This window comes from Pelobates fuscus, chromosome 4 (assembly GCF_036172605.1).
Source record: "Pelobates fuscus isolate aPelFus1 chromosome 4, aPelFus1.pri, whole genome shotgun sequence".
Classification (NCBI taxonomy): domain Eukaryota; kingdom Metazoa; phylum Chordata; class Amphibia; order Anura; family Pelobatidae; genus Pelobates; species Pelobates fuscus.
Window position 1 is genome coordinate 319,381,257 of NC_086320.1, and position 20,379 is coordinate 319,401,635.

Here is a 20,379-nt window from a genome sequence, read left to right on the forward strand (position 1 = left end):
TCCTTCAGGGTCCGCTGGCAGCTGTGGTGTGACGTGTACAGCATATGACGTCATTACACAAAAGGAATTAACTTATTGGTCAAGATTCCTGACATCAGTCACGTAATTTTCCATCCCTCTCTCTTGTTTTGCCACTTTTCAGAAATTCAAATCACTTCGGCACTTCAGAGCTTCGGCACTTCAGAACTAGCGAACTTCTTCACTTCAGACATTCGTAAGCATCCGGATGTCCAAATGGCATGAAATTCGTATGAATGTACATTCAGAACGAAACGAATCGCACATGTCTAGTGTTTGGTATTAAGAGCCCAGGCAAAGTCAGCATGTCTCACAAGGTAGGCTTCCCAGCTGTTCCTATTCAAGGTCCTGTTCTGCCGTCCTGTCTTTAATTGCCCCCAGAATCCACAGAAACTGCCCCTCATCATTACACGGCTTGTGCTACCACAGGTCAGTAGGGCCATGTATAGAGCACTAAAGTAACACTCTCTGCATGCAGTAGACTGACTGGTGTCTGGCAGACAGCTTGACATAGGTTTATGGTGAATTTTATAGTAGTGGTTACTGACATTTGTATTGTAGAGATGGATTTATGCTAGGCCAACCTTCATATTTCTGGTGTGGACCCACCCTCTTTCCAGGCAAGCCCTGCTACTTTTGGAAGCACAAGTGACATGGTTCTCCCCAGTGGACCTTTTAATGTTCCAACTGGCATCTGACACCAATGGTGGAGGGGGGGGGGTATGCTCAAAGTCAGAGGGCCGAAGGCACGCCCTAGTATTTTCACAACACTTTAATTAATCTAGTGGAGTATACAATGAGAGTATCAGGGTTCAATTTGACTTTTAAAAGCTGTAAAAAAAAAGGAAAGGATAAAACAGAAAGGTTTTGTGGGTACGATTAGGTCCAGATTATGTTTCCAAAAATACTCAGATGCTATTTATAATGGTCTTTTAGACTTTTCATTTTTTTCCCTGCATACTGTTGTAACCAATGCTTTTTTGGTGGAAAATAATGTCTAGCATTCAACACAAATCTTTGATGCCATATATGCACAGCGTTGCATGTGAGAGTATAGAGGTTCCAAGTGTGAATAGGAATTCCAACAGTTTTGATACATACCGTTTTATTGTGTTAAAGTAAGTTTGATAATTAAAGGGTTACTCCAATACTTTGGAGGGGGAGACCTATTCTGTGCAATGTGTCCTAATGGGCACTATGAATTAGGTCCCCTGCTCTTTTGTTTTATAACTTGCAAAAAAGATATTTGCTTACCTGGAATCCAGATTTTCATATCCCCTTTCATCACAGGGATCTGTATGGACACACAGTGCGTTTTGGGAGGGAGTGGGGGGGAGTGGAGACTGGGAGAAGGGTGGATTTCTCACAGTTTTAGAAGAGAGGGAGCACCCACAGGGAGGGTGTGTGGGATGGGAGAGCTTGAAAGTGGAAGTTTTTTCTGTTGCACAGAATTGACATTAGGCAGTCCGGAACAGACTCACATGTGCTGGGGTTGCAACAAGCCCTGGCACACAATTAAAAATTACACTACATGTGAAGTGTTTCAAGCTCCTACCACAATGACCACTTCAAATCACTGAAGTGGTCATGGCGGTTGTAGTAACCCTTTAAAGGCCAAATAGGCAAACTGGTTAAAAAAAAATCTTCATGCCAGCCATGCTTCCAGTGTGGCTAATTTTGTCTTACATTTAAAATTCCCTTTGAATTCATATTGAATTCCCAAGAAGTCTAACTTTAGTAAATAGCCCGTATATGTATATGTATGTATATGTTGTATCAGCAAACTGTGCAGCCAATGTAAAATGTCAATGTTTGGTCCACCGGGACTTTCCTCTGGACCAAGTGCACTAGAAAAGCTGGACACATGACACTGACTGCTCAGTTTACTGATAAGTGATATTTGTTTTGTTATAATCAAGAGCAGAGAGTTTTCGTCATCTTATATTCTATATCATCTTCTATATCCTTGGACCACAGCAGCACAAAGGTACTGTTTCTTTGGATTTCTGTCAAGTGCCATGCATTTAGCTTAATATACATGGAACTAAATACTTACAGTCTTATCATGCAATATTTATATCTCTATATTTTAACTTTAAATGAAATTTAGACATAAATTGTGAAATTGAGAAAGGCCCAAACCTGGTGAGTATATCGCTAAATCAAACCATAAGAATGTAGGAATCGTAAGATAAATAGATATATATATTCGTATGTGTTCTAGGTCATTGATATGAATTTAAAAGGTAGATTTTTCATGATTGTAATTGGACAAAATATACATTTAATATATTTGTGAATGTGCCAGTTTGCCATTGTCATTTAATTGCATTCATAGATATTTAACGATTACCATTGTGGATTAATGTACTACATTTAAAAGATATCTATTTTTTAGAGTAATTGAAAACTGCTCATTTCATGTGTAGGAAATAGCGTCAGGAAAAAGATTTCTAAAGTGAAATTAATACCAGTCATTTCTTTAGACAATGGAAGCGTGATTTAGTATCGCTGGGAGGAAAAAGAGATTCTTAACTTTTATTATTTAGGGCTACCTGCTCAGATACCTTATTGGCTGTTAAAACAGCTACTGACTGCTAAATTTATCATCAATAGACGCCAATGGGAGTATTGGGAGAGAAAAAGAAAATGCGTAAATGGCGTTATATAAACTAGCAGATAATTATGAATTGCCCATCCTTGCCGGTGTAATTACCAGTTTACTTAGTTGTTTTTTGATCTCACAATAGAACAAACTATTTTAAAATATTTAAATATTTTTGCCTTAGCCCGTGATTACCTGCTCTGCACTTAAAGGGACACTATAGTCACCAGAACAACTACAGCTTACTATATTTGTTCTGGTGAGTATAGTATGTGCCTGCAGGCATTTTAATGTAAACACTGCATAAACAGACGCTGAACAGACGCTGATTCAATGAGTAGATAGTTACTAGTTAATAGTAATAGTGATTGGCCGGACTGACAATTGGCCAAGTCCCCGACCTGCCTCCTTGACAATCTCAGCCAATCCAATGCTTTTCCTGTGGGAAAGCATTGAATTGGCTGAGATGATCAATTCTGATGATGTCAGCAAATGAGGTGGATCAAGGCAGAGCCAGCGCCAGCGGACTGGAAATAGGGTGTGTTTTCACCCAATTTAAAGGGGCGGCCAGGGGGTTAAATAGTGATATTAGTACTATAGGGTCAGGAAAACATATTTGTGTTCCCACCCTATAGTGTTCTTTTAAAGAAACACTACAGTGTTAAGAATAAAACATGTATTCATGTTTTCATTTAATCCTATAGTATCCTATTACCTAGTTATTAACCCCCATGAAGTAAGTAAAGTACCGCACTGGTCTCTTTCCTGCCACTCTGCATCCTTGGATGATCTCAGCCAGCCCAATGCTTCCCTACAGGGAATCATTTGGAGGAAAGTGTGCATGCAATGCAAAACCTTGCGCTGCACCAATCAAATGGTGTCTATTAGCAACATTTCATTGAATCAGGAAGACAGACTCTAGAGGTGTGTTAACCCTGCAATCACAACGTTACTGTATCTACTAAATGGCAATGTTATTGATTGCAGGATTAAAAGTAAAGAGCCACTGCACCCAAACCTCTTCACGTACAGTACATAAAATATTCTGGATGCATTTAGTGAACCTTTAACCCTTCATAAAAATAAATTTTTAGAACTCAATATGCTTAAACAAGAACAGCAGAACTTCAATACATCAATTAAATACATATAAATACCATAAAATAAGTATATTTCTAGAGGGCATCCTACCAGCAATGTATTTATCGCAAAGCTAACAAAGCATTTGCCTTGCGTGGCATTTTCCAGGTGGTGTAAAAAAAAAGCCACCCTAAACGCCCCGGTGGAAGCCTTGTTAGCCTTGTATCCTGGGGGGCCCAAGAGCTGGCCGGATGGCCACCTTTGGGTCCCCCCCCCCCCCCCCCCCCCAAGGCGGATGGCATCTTGGTTTGCGGCGAGGGAGTTCTGTAGTCTGAGCTCTTCTTGCTCAGCTCCCTTCTGCGCCGCTTGGTGATGCTGGAAGCTGGAATATGGCGTCAGTCCGGCTCCCTGCATCACTAAGCCATGTGCAAGGGAGCTGAGCAGGAAGATCAGAGCTCCCTTGCTGCCTACTCTGCACACACACCTGCCCAGCAGCCCCTGCAGCCCCTGCAGCCCGACTAGACCCGAGGTCAGAAAACCACTCCAGCACTCCCAGGGAAAATAAAAATAGAAATTGTGAGTGTTGGGGAAATGTCTATAAGTGTGTGTGTGTCTGTCAGTTAATGTGTGTGTGTGTATGTTTGTCAGTGTATGTGTCTGTCAGGGTCTGTGTCTGTCAGTGTATGTGATTGTGTGTGTCTTTGAGTTTGTGTCTGTCAGTCAGTGTGTGTCTGTCAGTAAATGAGTGTGTGTGTGTCTGTAAGTGAGTGTGTCTGTCTGTCAGTGAGTGTATGTGTCTGTCAGTGAGTGTGTGCATCTGTCAATGAGTGTGTTTAACTGTCAATGTGTGTTTGTCAGTGAGTGTGTGTGTCTGTCTGTGTGTGTCTATCAGAGTGTGTCAAATCAGCGAGTGTGTTTATGTCATTGTATGTCAGTGTATCTGAGAGCATGTGCCTGTCAGTGAGTGTTTGTGTCTGTCAGTTAAAGTGTGTGTTGGCTAAACAGTGTGCATGTTAGTGCATGCATCATTGAGGGAGTGTCTCTCAGTCAAAGTGCCTGCGGCCTTGACAGGAAGGGGTGGGGAAAATTTAAATGAATGGGGGTGTCCGAGTTTCGTCATGCATAGTGCAGCACAAATTCAAAATACACCACTGCAACCTACACTATATTTATTTCTAATTCTGCTCCTACTGTGATTTTGTTCTGATGCAGTCCTACTAGAGCTTATAGTTTTGATACTCTGATGACATTTTGAGGTATTAGCTATTTTACATAGCAAAAAAAAAAGATTGATTGATTGAAGAGACAAAAGAAATAGGGGAATCAAGAGGGCAGATTAGTGGAGGGCTTAATGATAGACAAATTAGACATTTCATGGACACTTTATGGCCAGAAGGCCATGCACTCTCTGGCCCATATAATCAGTATTTGCCTGACAGCCCACTTTGTGGAGGAAGGGGTAGGAGCCAATCAGTTTGGCCCCTCCAATTATATGCTAGGGTCTGTTTAAGAGTTTGTTAATTGTTTGTTTTAATATTTACAGCAGTAAACAGCAAAAAGTGTTCTGATTTGCAGCTATAATTATATAGTTACTCCAGCAATTTTCCCAGAGTTGTACAAAGTCTGTACTTATGCCTGTGTTTGCAGACATGGGCTGAAATACAATATAGGACATAGATGTCTATGATGAATAGGCCTATTTGTCCATGAAACATTTAAGGTGGTAAAGAGGGAATATTAAATGCAGTTGCTGAGAGTGTTTGATGCAAGAGCTTCCGGTTTTAGTCGATGATAATATTAAGGAACTACAGGAAAGTAAAAGCTACATTAAAGCTTTCCTGGAGCTAGTCTGCTGAAAACGCAAGTCACTTCTCATATATAAGTGTTTTAAACCATCTGTATAATGAAGTGCTTAGTTTTAATGAGCACTATGGGCCTACAATTCACATTACAGATTCCATACAGTCATAGTTATATTCAAACTAAATCTAATTACTTTTTAAAGACATTTGTAAAAAAAATTTATTAGGACGTTATAGTGGGAATATTCGACTGAACTTTGACTGAAGCAGTGCTATGTTGAATGTTTTGTCTGTTCTGTATTGTTATAGATTTTCATAGATGTGTTTTAAGCTGGGGTTTTTTAGAGCGTATTTTGTCAGAGAGATTTAGGCATTTGGTTGGTTCCAGACCTGCTTTAGACTGATTGGAACTTTCCATTGGGACAAGATTTCCATATGTATTATTGAGATTAGGTTCTTGTGCAATAAAATGCAATTAAATAAGTTATCTCTGAGACCAAATGTCACCAGTGCCAAAACATATTGATATTAGGGAGAAAGTAAGCAAGAAAGATGTGTTTGACATTTGGTAGGTTTCAATTCTGACTATTAATTAAAGCAAAAAAAATAAATAAAAAAAATTAGAAAGGGACTGCTATGTATATGCGTAAAAAGGACACGTATTTTTTTTTTAAAACATCCAGAGCATAATTACAAATGCAGAACATGTTTATTTCTTTGCAATACTTAAATGAAATACTGAATGCAATACTAAAATGAAATGAGAACCTTTTCTTATTTTGTTTAGTATCTAAAAATATTCCATCAAAATAATAATGACATTTAATAATAATTGTCAACAGTTTTTATATCTTCATTAATTTTTTATTTTTTTTCGTAAATCTCTTTTTATTGAGGAAGGAAGTGGAAAAGCAAAAAAGGTAGGCACGCAGGCCTCCATGTACAACATTTGCATGGAGATATTACAGGTCGCATGTCAAGCATTGTAGTTACAATTTAAACTAGCATAGAACAAAATAAAGCGTAACATCGCTCAGATACTCAGTCATAATGTAAAAAGTATAAAATTGCGTAGAAGGTAAGTATACCCTAAAATCGATGGCATTGCTTTTAAACTTTGAACTTCACATGAATACGTATCCTAGTTGCCACCTAGTGCAGGGGGACATCTTCCAGTCCTCTGTGTAAGTTTGGGGTCTAGTGAACAAGTTAAGGGAGTCAAGTGCTTTATACATAGATCACTGTAGGTGAGCAATGATTAACAGATCAAGTTATACAGACCCTCATATAGTGTGTTCGAGGGTTGATATCAGGTTTGAAATGTGAGCCTCTAGGCTCGCGGGCCCAGAGTAGTGGTGTACGTAATGTCCGTACGTTTCGTTTGTGCAACTGGAGTGATCCAAGAAGGATGCAAGCTTGGTAAGTCAGGAGGTACGTTCCCAATTAATCTCGCTGGACCCGAGAGTCACAGTGAGGCGTTGTGTCTAGGGTTCGGTTCGCCCTCGTTCACATACCTGTGGACGGTCGGGTGTACGGAATTGTAGTGACTGGAGGTGTCTGTCTGACATTAAAAATTTTTTTTCCATCTTTAGTTTCAATAGACATACAAAGCATATTTTTTTAATGATGCAACCATTTTTTTAACGTAATAAAATATTACAGCTTCCTGCCACCTTACATTCTATACCAGGCTTCCCCAAACTCCGGCCCTCCAGATGTTGCTAAACTACAACTCCCATGATTCTCAGCCTATCTATTTCATTTATAGAATCATGGGAGTTGTAGTTCAGCAACATCTGGAGGGCCGGAGTTTGGGGAAGCCTGTGCTATACTATACTTTTGCTCTACTTTCAGATAACTTTTCCTCATTTTTGGACTCATTAAGACTTGTGGGGGGAAAAAACGAGGGCACATACAACATTAACGGAATGTCTTTAAAGGTTCACTTAGCATACCATTAACTCAGCCCCCTGTACAGAGTAATTTACAGAACAACCTGGTTTACCAGTAGGGATTTTAGTTTCATTAGTAGTGCCATTGACTAAAGTGATATATAACTGTGAGCAGAGACAGAAGGCAGGAAGATAAGCTGTTTACTGGAAGGAGAAAGGGCTTTAATGAAAAGAGGGAAATGACAGATATATATTGATGAAATAAAAGAGAACAGATCTAGGGGAAGAGATAAGTTGGAGCAATGGGAAATCAAGTTCCATTTGCCTAGGGTCAAAATGATTTACAAAAATTAAGAATGATATTTGCACAGGGGAAAGAAATTAAATTATCCGAGGATATTTAAGAAATTGAAATGTATTTTGGATAAGTAAGAGAAATTCCAATGAAGGTATGAAGATGCGTTACATGACGATGGTGACTTTATCTATCACTCTTTTTTTTACTGATTTAAATGTTAATAGCATGGCTACAAAATCATTAAAATGTTTTCCATGAACATAGTATGCGCTTTTGCCATATCGTCTTTAGAAAGTAGAAAATCAAGGGTTGAACAATAGTTATCCAGTCGCCTTATTTTTTTATAAAGAACATCAGTTTGGGTATTAATATTTTTTGTGATATAGAAGTATATTATGACAAGCCATTTATACTAGAAGCTATATACTTAAAAGGGCTTACTCCAATCAACCATATACATATTTATTACATTCCCAACAAGAGATCTCCATGCAAATGGGAGGGAGGGAGGAAGGAAGTAAGGAGGGAAGGTTGAAGAGAAGGGAGTGAGGGAAAGAGAGAGGAGAGGAGAGGGAGGGAAAGAGAGAGGGGATAGAGGGAGTAAGGAAGGAAGGAAGGGAGGCAGGAGGGAGAGGGGAAAGAAGGGAGGCGAGAGAAAGGGAGGGATGGAAGGAGAGAGGGAGGGAGGAAAGAAGGAGAGAGGGAGGGACAGATGGGAGCGAGAGAGGAAGGAGGGAGAGATGGGAGGAAGAGATGGAGGGAGGAAGAGATGGTAGGTAGAGAGGAAGGGAGGGAGAGATGGGAGGGAGAGAGAGAGGAGGATGGGAAAGATGTAAGGGAGGGAGAGAGGGGAGTGAGGGCGGGAAAGAAGGGATAGAGGGAAGGAGGACAGAAGGAAGGAGGACAGAAGGAAGGAGGGAAGAATGGGGAGGGGGAGATGGGAGGGATTGAGAGAGCGAGGGAGGAGAAAGGAAGGAAGGAGAGAGGGAGAGATGGGAGGGAGGGATGGAGAGATGGGAGGGAGGGATGGAGAGATGGGAGGGAGGGATGGAGGGATGGAGAGAGGGATGGAGAGAGGCATGGAGAGAGGAAGGGAGAGAGGGAGGGAGAGAGAGGGAGGGAGGGAGAGAGGGAGGGAGGGAGAGAGGGAGGGAGAGAGGGAGGGAGAGAGAGAGGGAGAGAGGGAGAGAGGGAGAGAGGGAGAGAGGAAGGGAGGGAGGGAGGGAGAGAGGGAGAGAGGGAGAGAGGAAGGGAGAGAGGGAGAGAGGAAGGGAGGGAGGGAAAGAGAGAAAGAGAGAAAGAGAGAAAGAGAGAAAGAAAGAAAGGTTTTACCTTAGGACAATTTCTGGAAGTCTCTCCTCTTTTTTCTACTGATTTTAACTTTTGATCTTTAACTAAACTGTGCTGTCAACTTTTAATTTTTGTTTTCTTTACTTTAGCATTATGTCCTGATCCATTCTCACTGGCTCTGGTAATACTGCTAGATGTTCTGATGCCCCTTTAGCCATGAGCTACATTACTTATCGAAATAAACAAAATAAAGATTGAGTGATTAAGAAACAACTGAATGAATCAAGAGAGGAGATCAGGATCTTCCTTCAGCAATAAAAAGTTAATTCTTAAAGATAGCCAGGCAAGTTTATAATAGAGCATTTTAGAAAAACTATAAATAAAAGTATTATTTTAATGACCCCTCTAATTGTATTAAATTTACGCAGAATGGAATGAGACAATACGGAAAATTGCATATGAGTTCATTGCAGTGCCTGCAGGCATACTTGTATCTCCTTAAGCTTTAAAGGCTTTACAATTGTGTTCAGTTTTGAATATCTGTCACTCTGAAACACACAATGAATTACAAGGGTCTAATCGTTTCAGGAAGCAGACACTTTAATAAACATTTCACAAACACTATAAAGATTGTCATCAAAAGTGAAGAATTTAAGTTGATTTATAACAGCAGTTCAGGTATTAGAGTTTAGCATGTCCCTTCACTTGTCCCCTTCAAGGATAAAAATGTCAGCTACTTGTGTTTGTATTAGAAATAAAACAACAATTCATTAAAATTCAATCTCACCCATACAAAACTAATTTACAGAAGCAGAATTATTAGATAGAACAAAACATATTATTGCGTTCTACAGGGCAATTTGGAAAATTATGAAAAGTAGTTTTAAATTTCTCTAGTTAACTGCATTACACAACTACATTTTGATAACTCCAAGTCCTCTTAGATGTTTCTCATTTACATTAACCTTAAAAATAGGAAGCATCCAAGTTGACAACTTAATTTGCATGTTTTTTTTTTTTTAAGAAAAATATAATATGCAAAAGGTCAGGTTCTTTCTGTAATGGCACAAGTGATCTAAAACCTATATGAGACCTGAGCGGGAACCAACCAAAAGGCTACTAACTTGAGATGTTGTCCATTCTCCGTGTTCTTCTAAACTCTTGTTATATGAAAAACAGGCAAGCTAAGACCTGAATAAAAAAAAATCTCAGACAACGATCAACCAGTTGAAAAATGAGGATAAAAACATGGGCTTTCAATCAGAAAAAAAGTAGGGAAATTTACAAAACAAAACCAAAAGAAATATCTTAAGAAGTAACCTTCAACTGTGTCTTCATACAACTTTCATTGCACCATCTTAATATTTTGCATTTTGTATGTGTACAAATACATTTGTTTCTAAACTATATAAGACAATCTTCAATAAAATAACATTAATTTTAGTAAAATTACTCATGATAATTTATTGGTGTTGGCAGGGACAGATAATCCATTTCATAAAATTATAAAGTAGTGTTCAGACCAGGAGCCTCAAAGTACGAGCTCTTGAGCCATTTCCAGTCCCCTAAACTATGTTAATGTTATCCACGCCATCTGTCCCAGGATAGGGAGGTATGTTGAGTCCTGGGCACAACTTTCAATGTTCGGGATTGCTGGTGGCCTACTCCGCATCATCACCACGATCGCACCCTTATTTTCTGCAGTTGAGAAGGTTGGCCGGCTGAGAAGCAGTGTTTACGTGTGCTGTGCACATAGAAGGCTTATAAATAAACTGCAATATTTAAGTTTGGATTCCAATATTGTTGAATGGGTAAGGCAGTGGCTGAGTGACAGGCAACAGAGGGTTGTAGTCAATGGAGTATATTCGAAGCTTGGGCTTGTCACCAGTGGGGTACCTCAGGGATCTGTACTTGGACCCATTCTCTTTAATATTTTTATTAGTGATATTGCAGAAGGTCTTGATGGTAAGGTGTGTCTTTTTGCGGATGATACTAAGATATGTAACAGGGTTGATGTTCCAGGAGGGATAAGCCAAATGGCTAATGATTTAGGTAAACTAGAAAAATGGTCAGAGTTGTGGCAACTGACATTTAGTGTGGATAAGTGCAAGATAATGCATATTGGACGTAAAAACCCAAGGGCAGAGTACAGATTATTTGATAGAGTCCTAACCTCAACATCTGAGGAAAGGGATTTAGGGGTGATTATTTCTGATGACTTAAAGGTAGGCAGACAATGTAATAGAGCAGCAGGAAATGCTAGCAGAATGCTTGGTTGTATAGGGAGAGGCATTAGCAGTAGAAAGAGGGAAGTGCTCATGCCATTGTACAGAACACTGGTGAGACCTCACTTGGACTATAGTACGCAGTACTGGAGACCGTATCTTCAGAAGGATATTGATACCTTAGAGAGAGTTCAGAGAAAGGCTACTAAACTGGTTCATGGATTGCAGGATAAAACTTACCAGTAGTGATGTACCGAACTGTTCGCCGGCGAATAGTTCCCGGCGTACATAGCGTGTTCGCGTTCGCCACGGCGGGCGAACACATGCGTGGTTCGATCCGCCCCCTATTCGTCATCATTGGGTAAACTTTGACCCTGTGCCTCACGGTCAGCAGACACATGCCAGCAAATTAGCAGCAGACCCTCCCTTCCAGACCCTCCCACCTCCTGTACAGCATCCATTTTAGATTCATTCTGAAGCTGCATTCTTAGATAGAGGAGGGAAAGTGTAGCTGCTGCTAATTTGATAGGGAAATTGATAGCTAGGCTAGGGTATTCAGTGTCCACTACAGTCCTGAAGGGCTCATCTGATCTCTGCTGTAAGGACAGCACCCCAAAAAGCCGGAAGTTCGCGTCCGCCGTTCGCGAACCGAAAATTTTGTGTTCGCGACATCACTACTTACCAGGAAAGGTTAAAGGTTAACATGTATAGCTTGGAGGAAAGACGAGACAGGGGGGATATGATAGAAACATTTAAATACATAAAGGGAATCAACACAGTAAAGGAGGAGACTATATTTAAAGGAAGAAAAACTACCACAACAAGAGGACATAGTCTTAAATTAGAGGGGCAAAGGTTTAAATATAATATCCGGAAGTTTTACTTTACTGAGAGGGTAGTGGATGCATGGAATAGCCTTCCAGCTAAAGTGGTAGAGGTTAACACAGTAAAGGAGTTTAAGCATGCTTGGGATAGGCATAAGGCTATCCTAACTATAAGATAAGGCCAGGGACTAATGAAAGTATTTAGAAAATTGGGCAGACTAGATGGGCCGAATGGTTCTTATCTGCCGTCACATTCTATGTTTCTATGTTTCTATTTTTTTGTGTGCTGAACCTTATTTGTAAAGTTTTGCCATTTTGCAGTCTCGTGCCAAAACATTACTGATGAGGTTGGCTGGTACACCTAGTGCAGGGAAGCAGCCTCCTCTGAGAAATGCCACACGTGCTATGGACAGTATATATTATGCATTTGTGTATGGAAATGAGCTGCTGTGTGTATGGGCATTTGACTAAGAATTTGTATGTGTCTGCGTGCATGTTAATATCAATATGTGTACGCCTATGCATTTGGAAGTATCGATCAGTGTACTCTGTGGGAAATGATGACTTGAACAGTGGTCCCCAGGTAAATTGACTATGAGCCCCTGGTTTAGATTCTTATTAAGTGTTACCTTATCATGTGGTCAGAAATTTTTAGAATCCAAAGAAAATTGTAAATTGTTGGGAGAAAAGACTGAAATGATTTTCAAGTAATATTTATTTGATGTATTTGTCTAAAATGTACTTTATGTAGGTCAATTTACATATCAGAATTGATGTAATCATTTATGACATGGCTGGGTCATTTAGGTTACAATGTAAGAGTGTAACAAAGGATCATACACATTTTTCACATTGAAATGATTTACCAGTGATAACACACAAAAAAACAATAGCTAAATAATCCTGGCTCATGCAGTTGTTACTAAATGAGAAGAAATATGCTTCCATTAAATGATGCATTGAGAGATTCATATGCAAACACAATTACCATAACCAATGTTAAGTACAGAAGTAAAACTTTTTGCTGAATAGTATATTTACTAACACAATCATGTTCATTTATACCATGTAAATGTCATGGGTGAATGGACAATTCCATTTTATCTTGAGTTGTCTAATGTGGTAAAAATAAATAACAAATATATAACAAGCAAAGTGTCTCGATAACAAATCTAACATGTTTAAGCAAAGGATCTGAAAGTTCTGCTAGGTTTTGTGTTATACAGAAATACCCCATTAAAACTTTGAGTCTCTAAAAAACGGTGTGATTATATATACTAATATACTAAACTACATATACAGTGTTGGAAGCAAAGAGATTGAGATGTGTCTAACAGATCGCCACAGTTGTATTTTATTTTATTATTATTATTATTATTATTATTTATAGTTATTTAGACTTCAGTGCCATGTTGACAGCCTGGCTAAGCAAATCTACAATTTTGAGTGACATAGTAATTTATTAACAGATTATTTTATATTCAGATATATGTAAAATCACATGTTAATTTTGGCAAGCTAGAAGTGCATGGTGTTGAAACAATTTGGATTAGATGCACAGGGCACTAGGCAAGGTGCCAGATTAGGACCCCTTTACCAGAGCCCTGGGCTCTGTTTCTGTGAGTGGTGTAGTGGCTCAGTGTTGTATGCGTGTGGAGGAGATATGTGTGAGTGTTTGGAAAAGCCTGAGCGCTGTATGTGGGAGGGCGGGGCGTGCCTGTGTGAGTTGTTTTAATGTTGCGTGTGTGGTGGCAGAATTTTGTATGCGAGTAGTCTGAATATTGTGTGTGTGGAGGGGATTCTGAGTATGACTGAGTATGAGTGTTATTTTTGTAATGTCGGAGTGTGTCGGAATGTTTTTTGCTGTCTTCCTGCTTACCACTTGGCAGGAGGGGGGTTTATCCCTGATAGTCCAGAGAAGGCACCAAGAGATCCCTGGTGATCTGTTGGGGACATTGTGGTCTACTAGTAGTGCAGATCACTTTAAGAGCTCCCTCCTGGTCCGGCAGTTGGTTAGCCCAGAGCACCTGCCTTGCAAAAACCTCTGATCTAGACATTCTTGAAAACAAGAGAAATCTCAATGTATCCTTCCTGGTAAAATATTTTATAAATAAATAAGAATACATTTATAGATCACTGATCAATATTCAAGCAGTCCACCAAAAGTGATTGATTGGCTCCTGGACTGTCTGATTGCACTGGGAGTCAATCCCAGTAATCAAATACATTAGCTGACAGTTAGGACAATATAATCACTATCATTGACTCGCAAAGTAATTATTCGGACTCTGGGCAACCTGCTTAACATGACATTGTTATGGTTGGTATTAACTGAAGGGATAGGGTAAGTCAAGATTACAGTTAACTAGGGTTAACTAGGATCAAGGTTAGATAAGATTACAGTATCCTGGCATTACTAATCGCAAGGGTTATGGTTACTATGGTTACGCGCCTATCTCAATGGGTAAGCTTCATCTCCTTGACTGAGATTTCAGCCAATTGGGAGGATAATTTGCGTGCGTTGCAAAATGCAGACCATCTAAAAGATTTTATGGAGCTTTACTGAGTTTTGTCTAAGTGACAGCCGCGAGAGGCATTTAAACCCTGCAGAACAGCAATGTTTTCAGCTGCAAGATTTAAACAAGGTGGGGGATGGCAGGACATGGCTTCCACACCAGTTCATTGAGATAAAGTGGTCTAGGTGCCTGTAGTGTCCCTTTCACATTTTGGGACTTTTAGAGATTTACGTCCATTGTTTACACATATCCTATTAATGAAAATAAGAGTTAACAAATGTCCTCTTTAATACCAATGCTACTCTGGGTCACCTTACATTAGCATATACCAATTTGGAGAAAAAAAAAACATATATTTTAGAGAAAAAATATATCAAATGGACCTAGCAGTGACAGACTGACTAATTGTCAGAAACTTTAATGGGTATCAGAGACATAGCTTTGAGAAAGATAATTTATAGCAATTCTATCCTTTGTCATCTCTTTGTCTCATCTAATACAGGACCAACATTAGCCTACAGCTGGCAGTGTGTGATATGGCCAATACTGTATAATTTGTATAACCCAACTGTTTATTTCTATACCTCTTCAGTTGGCCAGATATCCTACAGAAATAACAAAAAATGCTTTAAAAAATAAAAAAGATAAACATGGTTGCCATATGTACGACAATGTCTTGATACTGTTGTGTTAAAATATTTGGTATTGCTCATAGCTCTGCTTTCTCTACCATAAACATTTATTTCAACGTAGCTGTCTTTGCTGTAATGAAGAATGAAGGGAAAACAATGGTGTGAGTTTGACAAATTAACTTGTGATTTGGAGAGTCAGTGAAGCGAAGAAGAGACATTCCTAACTATACTAATTAAATGAGCTTGCAACATTTATTTTAATGCAACGGAGCCAGCCATATGAAGATGAACATTTTAATTTATTTCACTTTGACACTATGAAAAATTTCTTTACTGACGATTATCTACAAAAGCAAATCTCATCAGCATCTAGTCTTGTGCATACAATTTACATCTTTAATGCAGTTTGACCTTCTTGATGAAAACAAGCTGTTTTGTTTTGAAAAGTTTTAGAAATATGCGTTGCTTGTGCTGAGAAAATTTAGAAATTGTCTTTAGAAAATCTCTCTTGTTCTCCGTGATGTGTGAGCTTGAAAATCGTATGGTAAAGACACTGACACCGAATATCCAAGATCATTTCTAGGGCATGGTTAGGGATTTGGTTAATACACCGACACAAAATATCCAAGATTATTTCCAGGGCATGGTATAGGGATTTGGTTAATACACCGACACAAAATATCTAAGATTATTTCCAGGGCATGGCTAGGGATTTGGGTAAAAATAAACATATAGATAAAAACTAATCTGTTCAATCCCCCCAAAAAGTCTCAAAAATATTGCTTAAGCTCCTGTATGTTGGGTAGGCAAAATATAACTGGAATAATAAATGTTCGAAACAAGCTTATCTTTGTTTAATATGATTCCAGAAATGTCTTATCCCCATGGGGATAGAATATCCAACATGAATTCCATATTGACAGGGATAATAACTAAGGTGGGAATTGCTGGAAATTCAAAGAGAATTCAAAATTAATTTCTAAATTTAGGCCAATTTAGAATTGATTCTGTTTTCCTTTTGGCTATTTTGACCTTGAATTTCCAATCTTCTCTGATTTCACATTGAATTCCTGTAAATTTTCAGTTTAGTGAATTGATTACGCTAATTAACTAATTAACAGTGATTACGCTAATATCAGAGTAAAATAAATGGATTTTTAGAGCCTCTTGATTGCACAAGAGTTAATCTTTTTAATTTCATACATTTATTAAGATATACTATTATATACCGCATTAATGTATTTTATTGACTAAAATGAGAATTCTTAGAGAATTCAAAGCAAATTTCAAATTTAAGGGTAGAGTAGCTAAAATGAAAGTCAAGCTGACTAAGAGAATTTTCCAGCTCATCTACTTTGACCTTAAATTTGAAATTCACTTAAAATTCACCTTAAATTCTCACTTAAGTGAATAACCCTATTAAAGTCTTATTTTCCAGGATTCATCCATACCATACCTAGTGCATAGAATTCATGCAAATCTGTTCCACACATTGTCTCTGTGATGAATTCAATGTATACTAGTAACAAGAATAATGAAAAAACAAAAAGTAAGAAGTACGCAACCAACAGCTGATTTATCATTTCTAGAAAGTAAAAGAAGTAAAGTTTGTCTTTATGGTGATATTTTACATTAGAAAGTGTATTCAGTGGTTTCAATGCCCAGAAGAACCGAGGTCATTAAGCTGTAGGGATATATGGGTTTAGTAGAGTGTAAAGCTTTCAAGGTCCAGGGTAGGATAATAGTACTCTAGAGTATTTTCTGTGTTTTATTATTAAACCAAATGCATTTTATGCATTTGAAAAAAACCAAGGGATCAAGGTCACTTAGAGATAGAAGTGTGCAGTTACAACACATACAGACTCATTTCGTGCCATATTTATCTGGTTTTCAAAAACATATAACGGGAAAAACTAAGGTAAAAAAGAAAACTTTATAATATTTGCCCCGTTAAGGCACTAATAAAGGCTTGTAATTGGTGAAAGAATTGAACAATAATTATAATAAAAAACCCATATGGAATTGAAAAAAGGAAATAAAAATATATTATCCAGGAATAGGCATCAAGTACAATAGATGTGGCTTGGTATACATCTATTTCAAGTTTGAAACAAATATGGAGACAAATATGCTATTCTGATTTTATGTATACCTTTTTTTTTTTTTTTTTTTATAGCAAACTCCAAAATTTGATTGATTAAACTGGGAAAAGTTTAAAAAAATGTTGTAGTATTTTTTAGAGATTCCTTCTTTTTCAGAGATTTCTAGTGCGTGACTTTCTGGTATTCACTTAGGAACTAAGTTCTACATTTTTAGAATGCACCAGAACCAGGAGAGAGTCACTGAAATTAACAAATGCAACCATGATAGTGCTGTTCTCTTAACTATGGAAAATTCCAAGGGTTTTAGATGACTTTTGAGCAAATTCAACTCACCTATAGAAGGAATTCACAATATTCACTGCAATGTGCTCTATAACGCCATCTCAGTACATGCTGTGTGGTTATATTATGGAAATAAAGCAATAACCCTTTTATTGACTGTGCTAGTGTTCTAGCAAGTATGTCTATTACATGACTGACCTCTACATGTGTAGCAGAATCTTGGGATGTAACTAAAATCTGGATTCTTCTTGTGAATTCAAGAGTAATTCAGATGTGAATGCACTTGTTGGGGACAGTTATTCTATTGGACAGTTTGCACATTTCCCTACTGGCATCATCAAAAGGGAATCCCCACAATCTTTGCCCTCTACATTTTGTAATTATATTCTTTCATCTGTAGTAAACATTTTCTTTTCTTGCTGACATGCACTAGAATTTTAAAAGTAAAAATATCTGCGTTAAATTAACCCACTAGTGCCTATGCCTATTGCATCATTATTATTATTATTATTACTGATATTTATATAGCGCCAGCATATTCCGTAGCGCTTTACGATATTATCAAAGGGGGAGATTTAACAATAATAGCCAGTGAGGGACAGGAGAAAGTTGGGATGGATAGAAGTTGTGAATCAATATTAGCTGATAGCTGCTGGAGGTCAATATAATTCAGATTTCTTCTCAGTTGAGGGGGGTTAGAGTGAGGATGATGGGGTAAGGGGCTATTGAGAGCATATGATACGAGGTGGTGATCTGAGAGAGGAAATGGAGTATTGCAGAGATTAGAGATTGTGCATTCATGAGAGAAAATAAGATCAAGGGCATTGCCAGCTACATGGGTGGGGGACTTAGCCCACTGCGACAGCCCAAGGGAGGAGGTGATCGAAAGTAGTTTTGAGGCTACCGAGGACAAGGGCAGGTTATTGGGAATGTTGAAGTCCCCAATAATTAGGGATGGAATATTAGAGGAGAGGAAGAAGGGAAGCCAAGCAGAAAAGTGGTCAAGGAAGAGGAGAGGGAAACCAGGGTAACGATAGATAACGGAAATGTTAGCAGAGATGGGTTTGAAAAGGTGAATGGAATGAATTTTAAATGATGAGAAAGAGAGGGATGGGGGATGGGTAGAGGTTTGAAGGAGCAGTGAGGTGAGAGCAGAAACCCTACACCACCACCTTTGCTTTCAGAGTGTCTTGGGTTGTGGGAAAAGACAACCAAAGGATAGAGAGGCAGGGGTAGCAGTGTCAGAGGGAGAGAGCCATGTTTCAGTAAAGGCTAGTAAGTCTAGGGAACTAGAGAGGAAAAGGTTGTGCACAGCAGTGGATTTAGTAACACTGCAAACAGAGCGTGCATTCCAGAGGGCAGAATGGAAGGATGATTTAAAGGAAGAGTGACATGAGATGGGTATGAGATTATTGTGATTCCTGGAGTTAGCACATGGTGGGTTAGTGGAGATGGGACTGGGATTTAGAGAGACATCGCCAGCTGCTAGGAGCAGAAGGATAGAAATTAAGAGAAGGAGGGAGTAGGAGGGTTTAGGTTTTTTGAGAGGGTGTGTATTTAGAGGTTTTAGAAAGGGTTGGTGGAGATAGGCTGAAAAGGTATAAGAAGAGAGCATGAAATTAATAGAGAGGGGAGGGAAGTAAAGTGGGAGCAATGAAAATGGTGTCAGCAGGGACAGGTGGGCAGAGGAATAAAACGATTTTGCTAATTAGAGAGGTGAGAGTGAATGTAAGGAAGAGCATTCTCTAAGGAGAATAAAGGAGTTTATATTATAAAGAAGGAACATTAGGATTTTTAGTTTTGCAAAATTAGATGAGATGGGATCTTAAAGTCACATGAGAGATGAGAGGGGTCAGGGGTTGCAGGTAGGGAGTGTGATCGTTGAGCAGGTGATGAGGGTTTGAGAGACATAATTAGTGTGTTTAGAAAGTCAAGTAATTTGTGCTATCAATAAATGTAGTGAGATCCTTGGGGTGGGGAGGGGTGGATGGGAAGCCATCCAAAAGAGCTACCTCTGCTTAGGGCTGTAGCTTGTCTTGGTAGCTGTGAGTCCACTTAACTTTGTGGTTATTTTGAAGATAATGAGTCAGGGGGTGGTCTGCATTCGGTAGATCAAACCACCAAATAAATATCAAATTACAGGGAAGAGGGGAATCACAGGGTTTTCAGGGTAGTTTGTCACACATGCTTTAACTATTTCCATTATCAAGATTAGGTGGAAGATATTTCTGGAAGACTTGTGAATCTGGGCTAGGCAATTAAGAATGATGATATTATTTGTGTGAAAGTAAAAGACTTCAATGTTGTATTTGGGAAGTCACTGATTTCTCATTTTGGGATTTTAATTGTAGAGATCAGTCTTTGTGCTCCAGGTTAGATCCCTGTTCATAGAGTGATTTAGGTCAAAATACCTCCTGAATTAACTTCTGTGATTTTAACGACTTTCAATGTGTACTGTACTACACATTAAGAATATGCTTGTTTAATTTAAAGCGGCACTGTCACCCACCTACTGCAAAATAAGTATTTCATAAAGATTAAATAACTATCTTATTATATTCGCATAACTGCTCTCTATTCTATCCTGAACAGAGTGACAAGATATGTCATTTCTTTTCACTGGAATGCAGTGTCTGTGTGTGATGGGGAGTTGCTTGCCAGGAAAGGAAACCATCAGCACGCCAGATGTTGTGTACTACATCTTCCATAATGCTCTTGCATCCACAATACTGACAAAACATCAGGGGAGATGTTAATAATCTTAACCTTTAATGAGCAGAATATAAGTAATAATTATTATTATTATAATTATT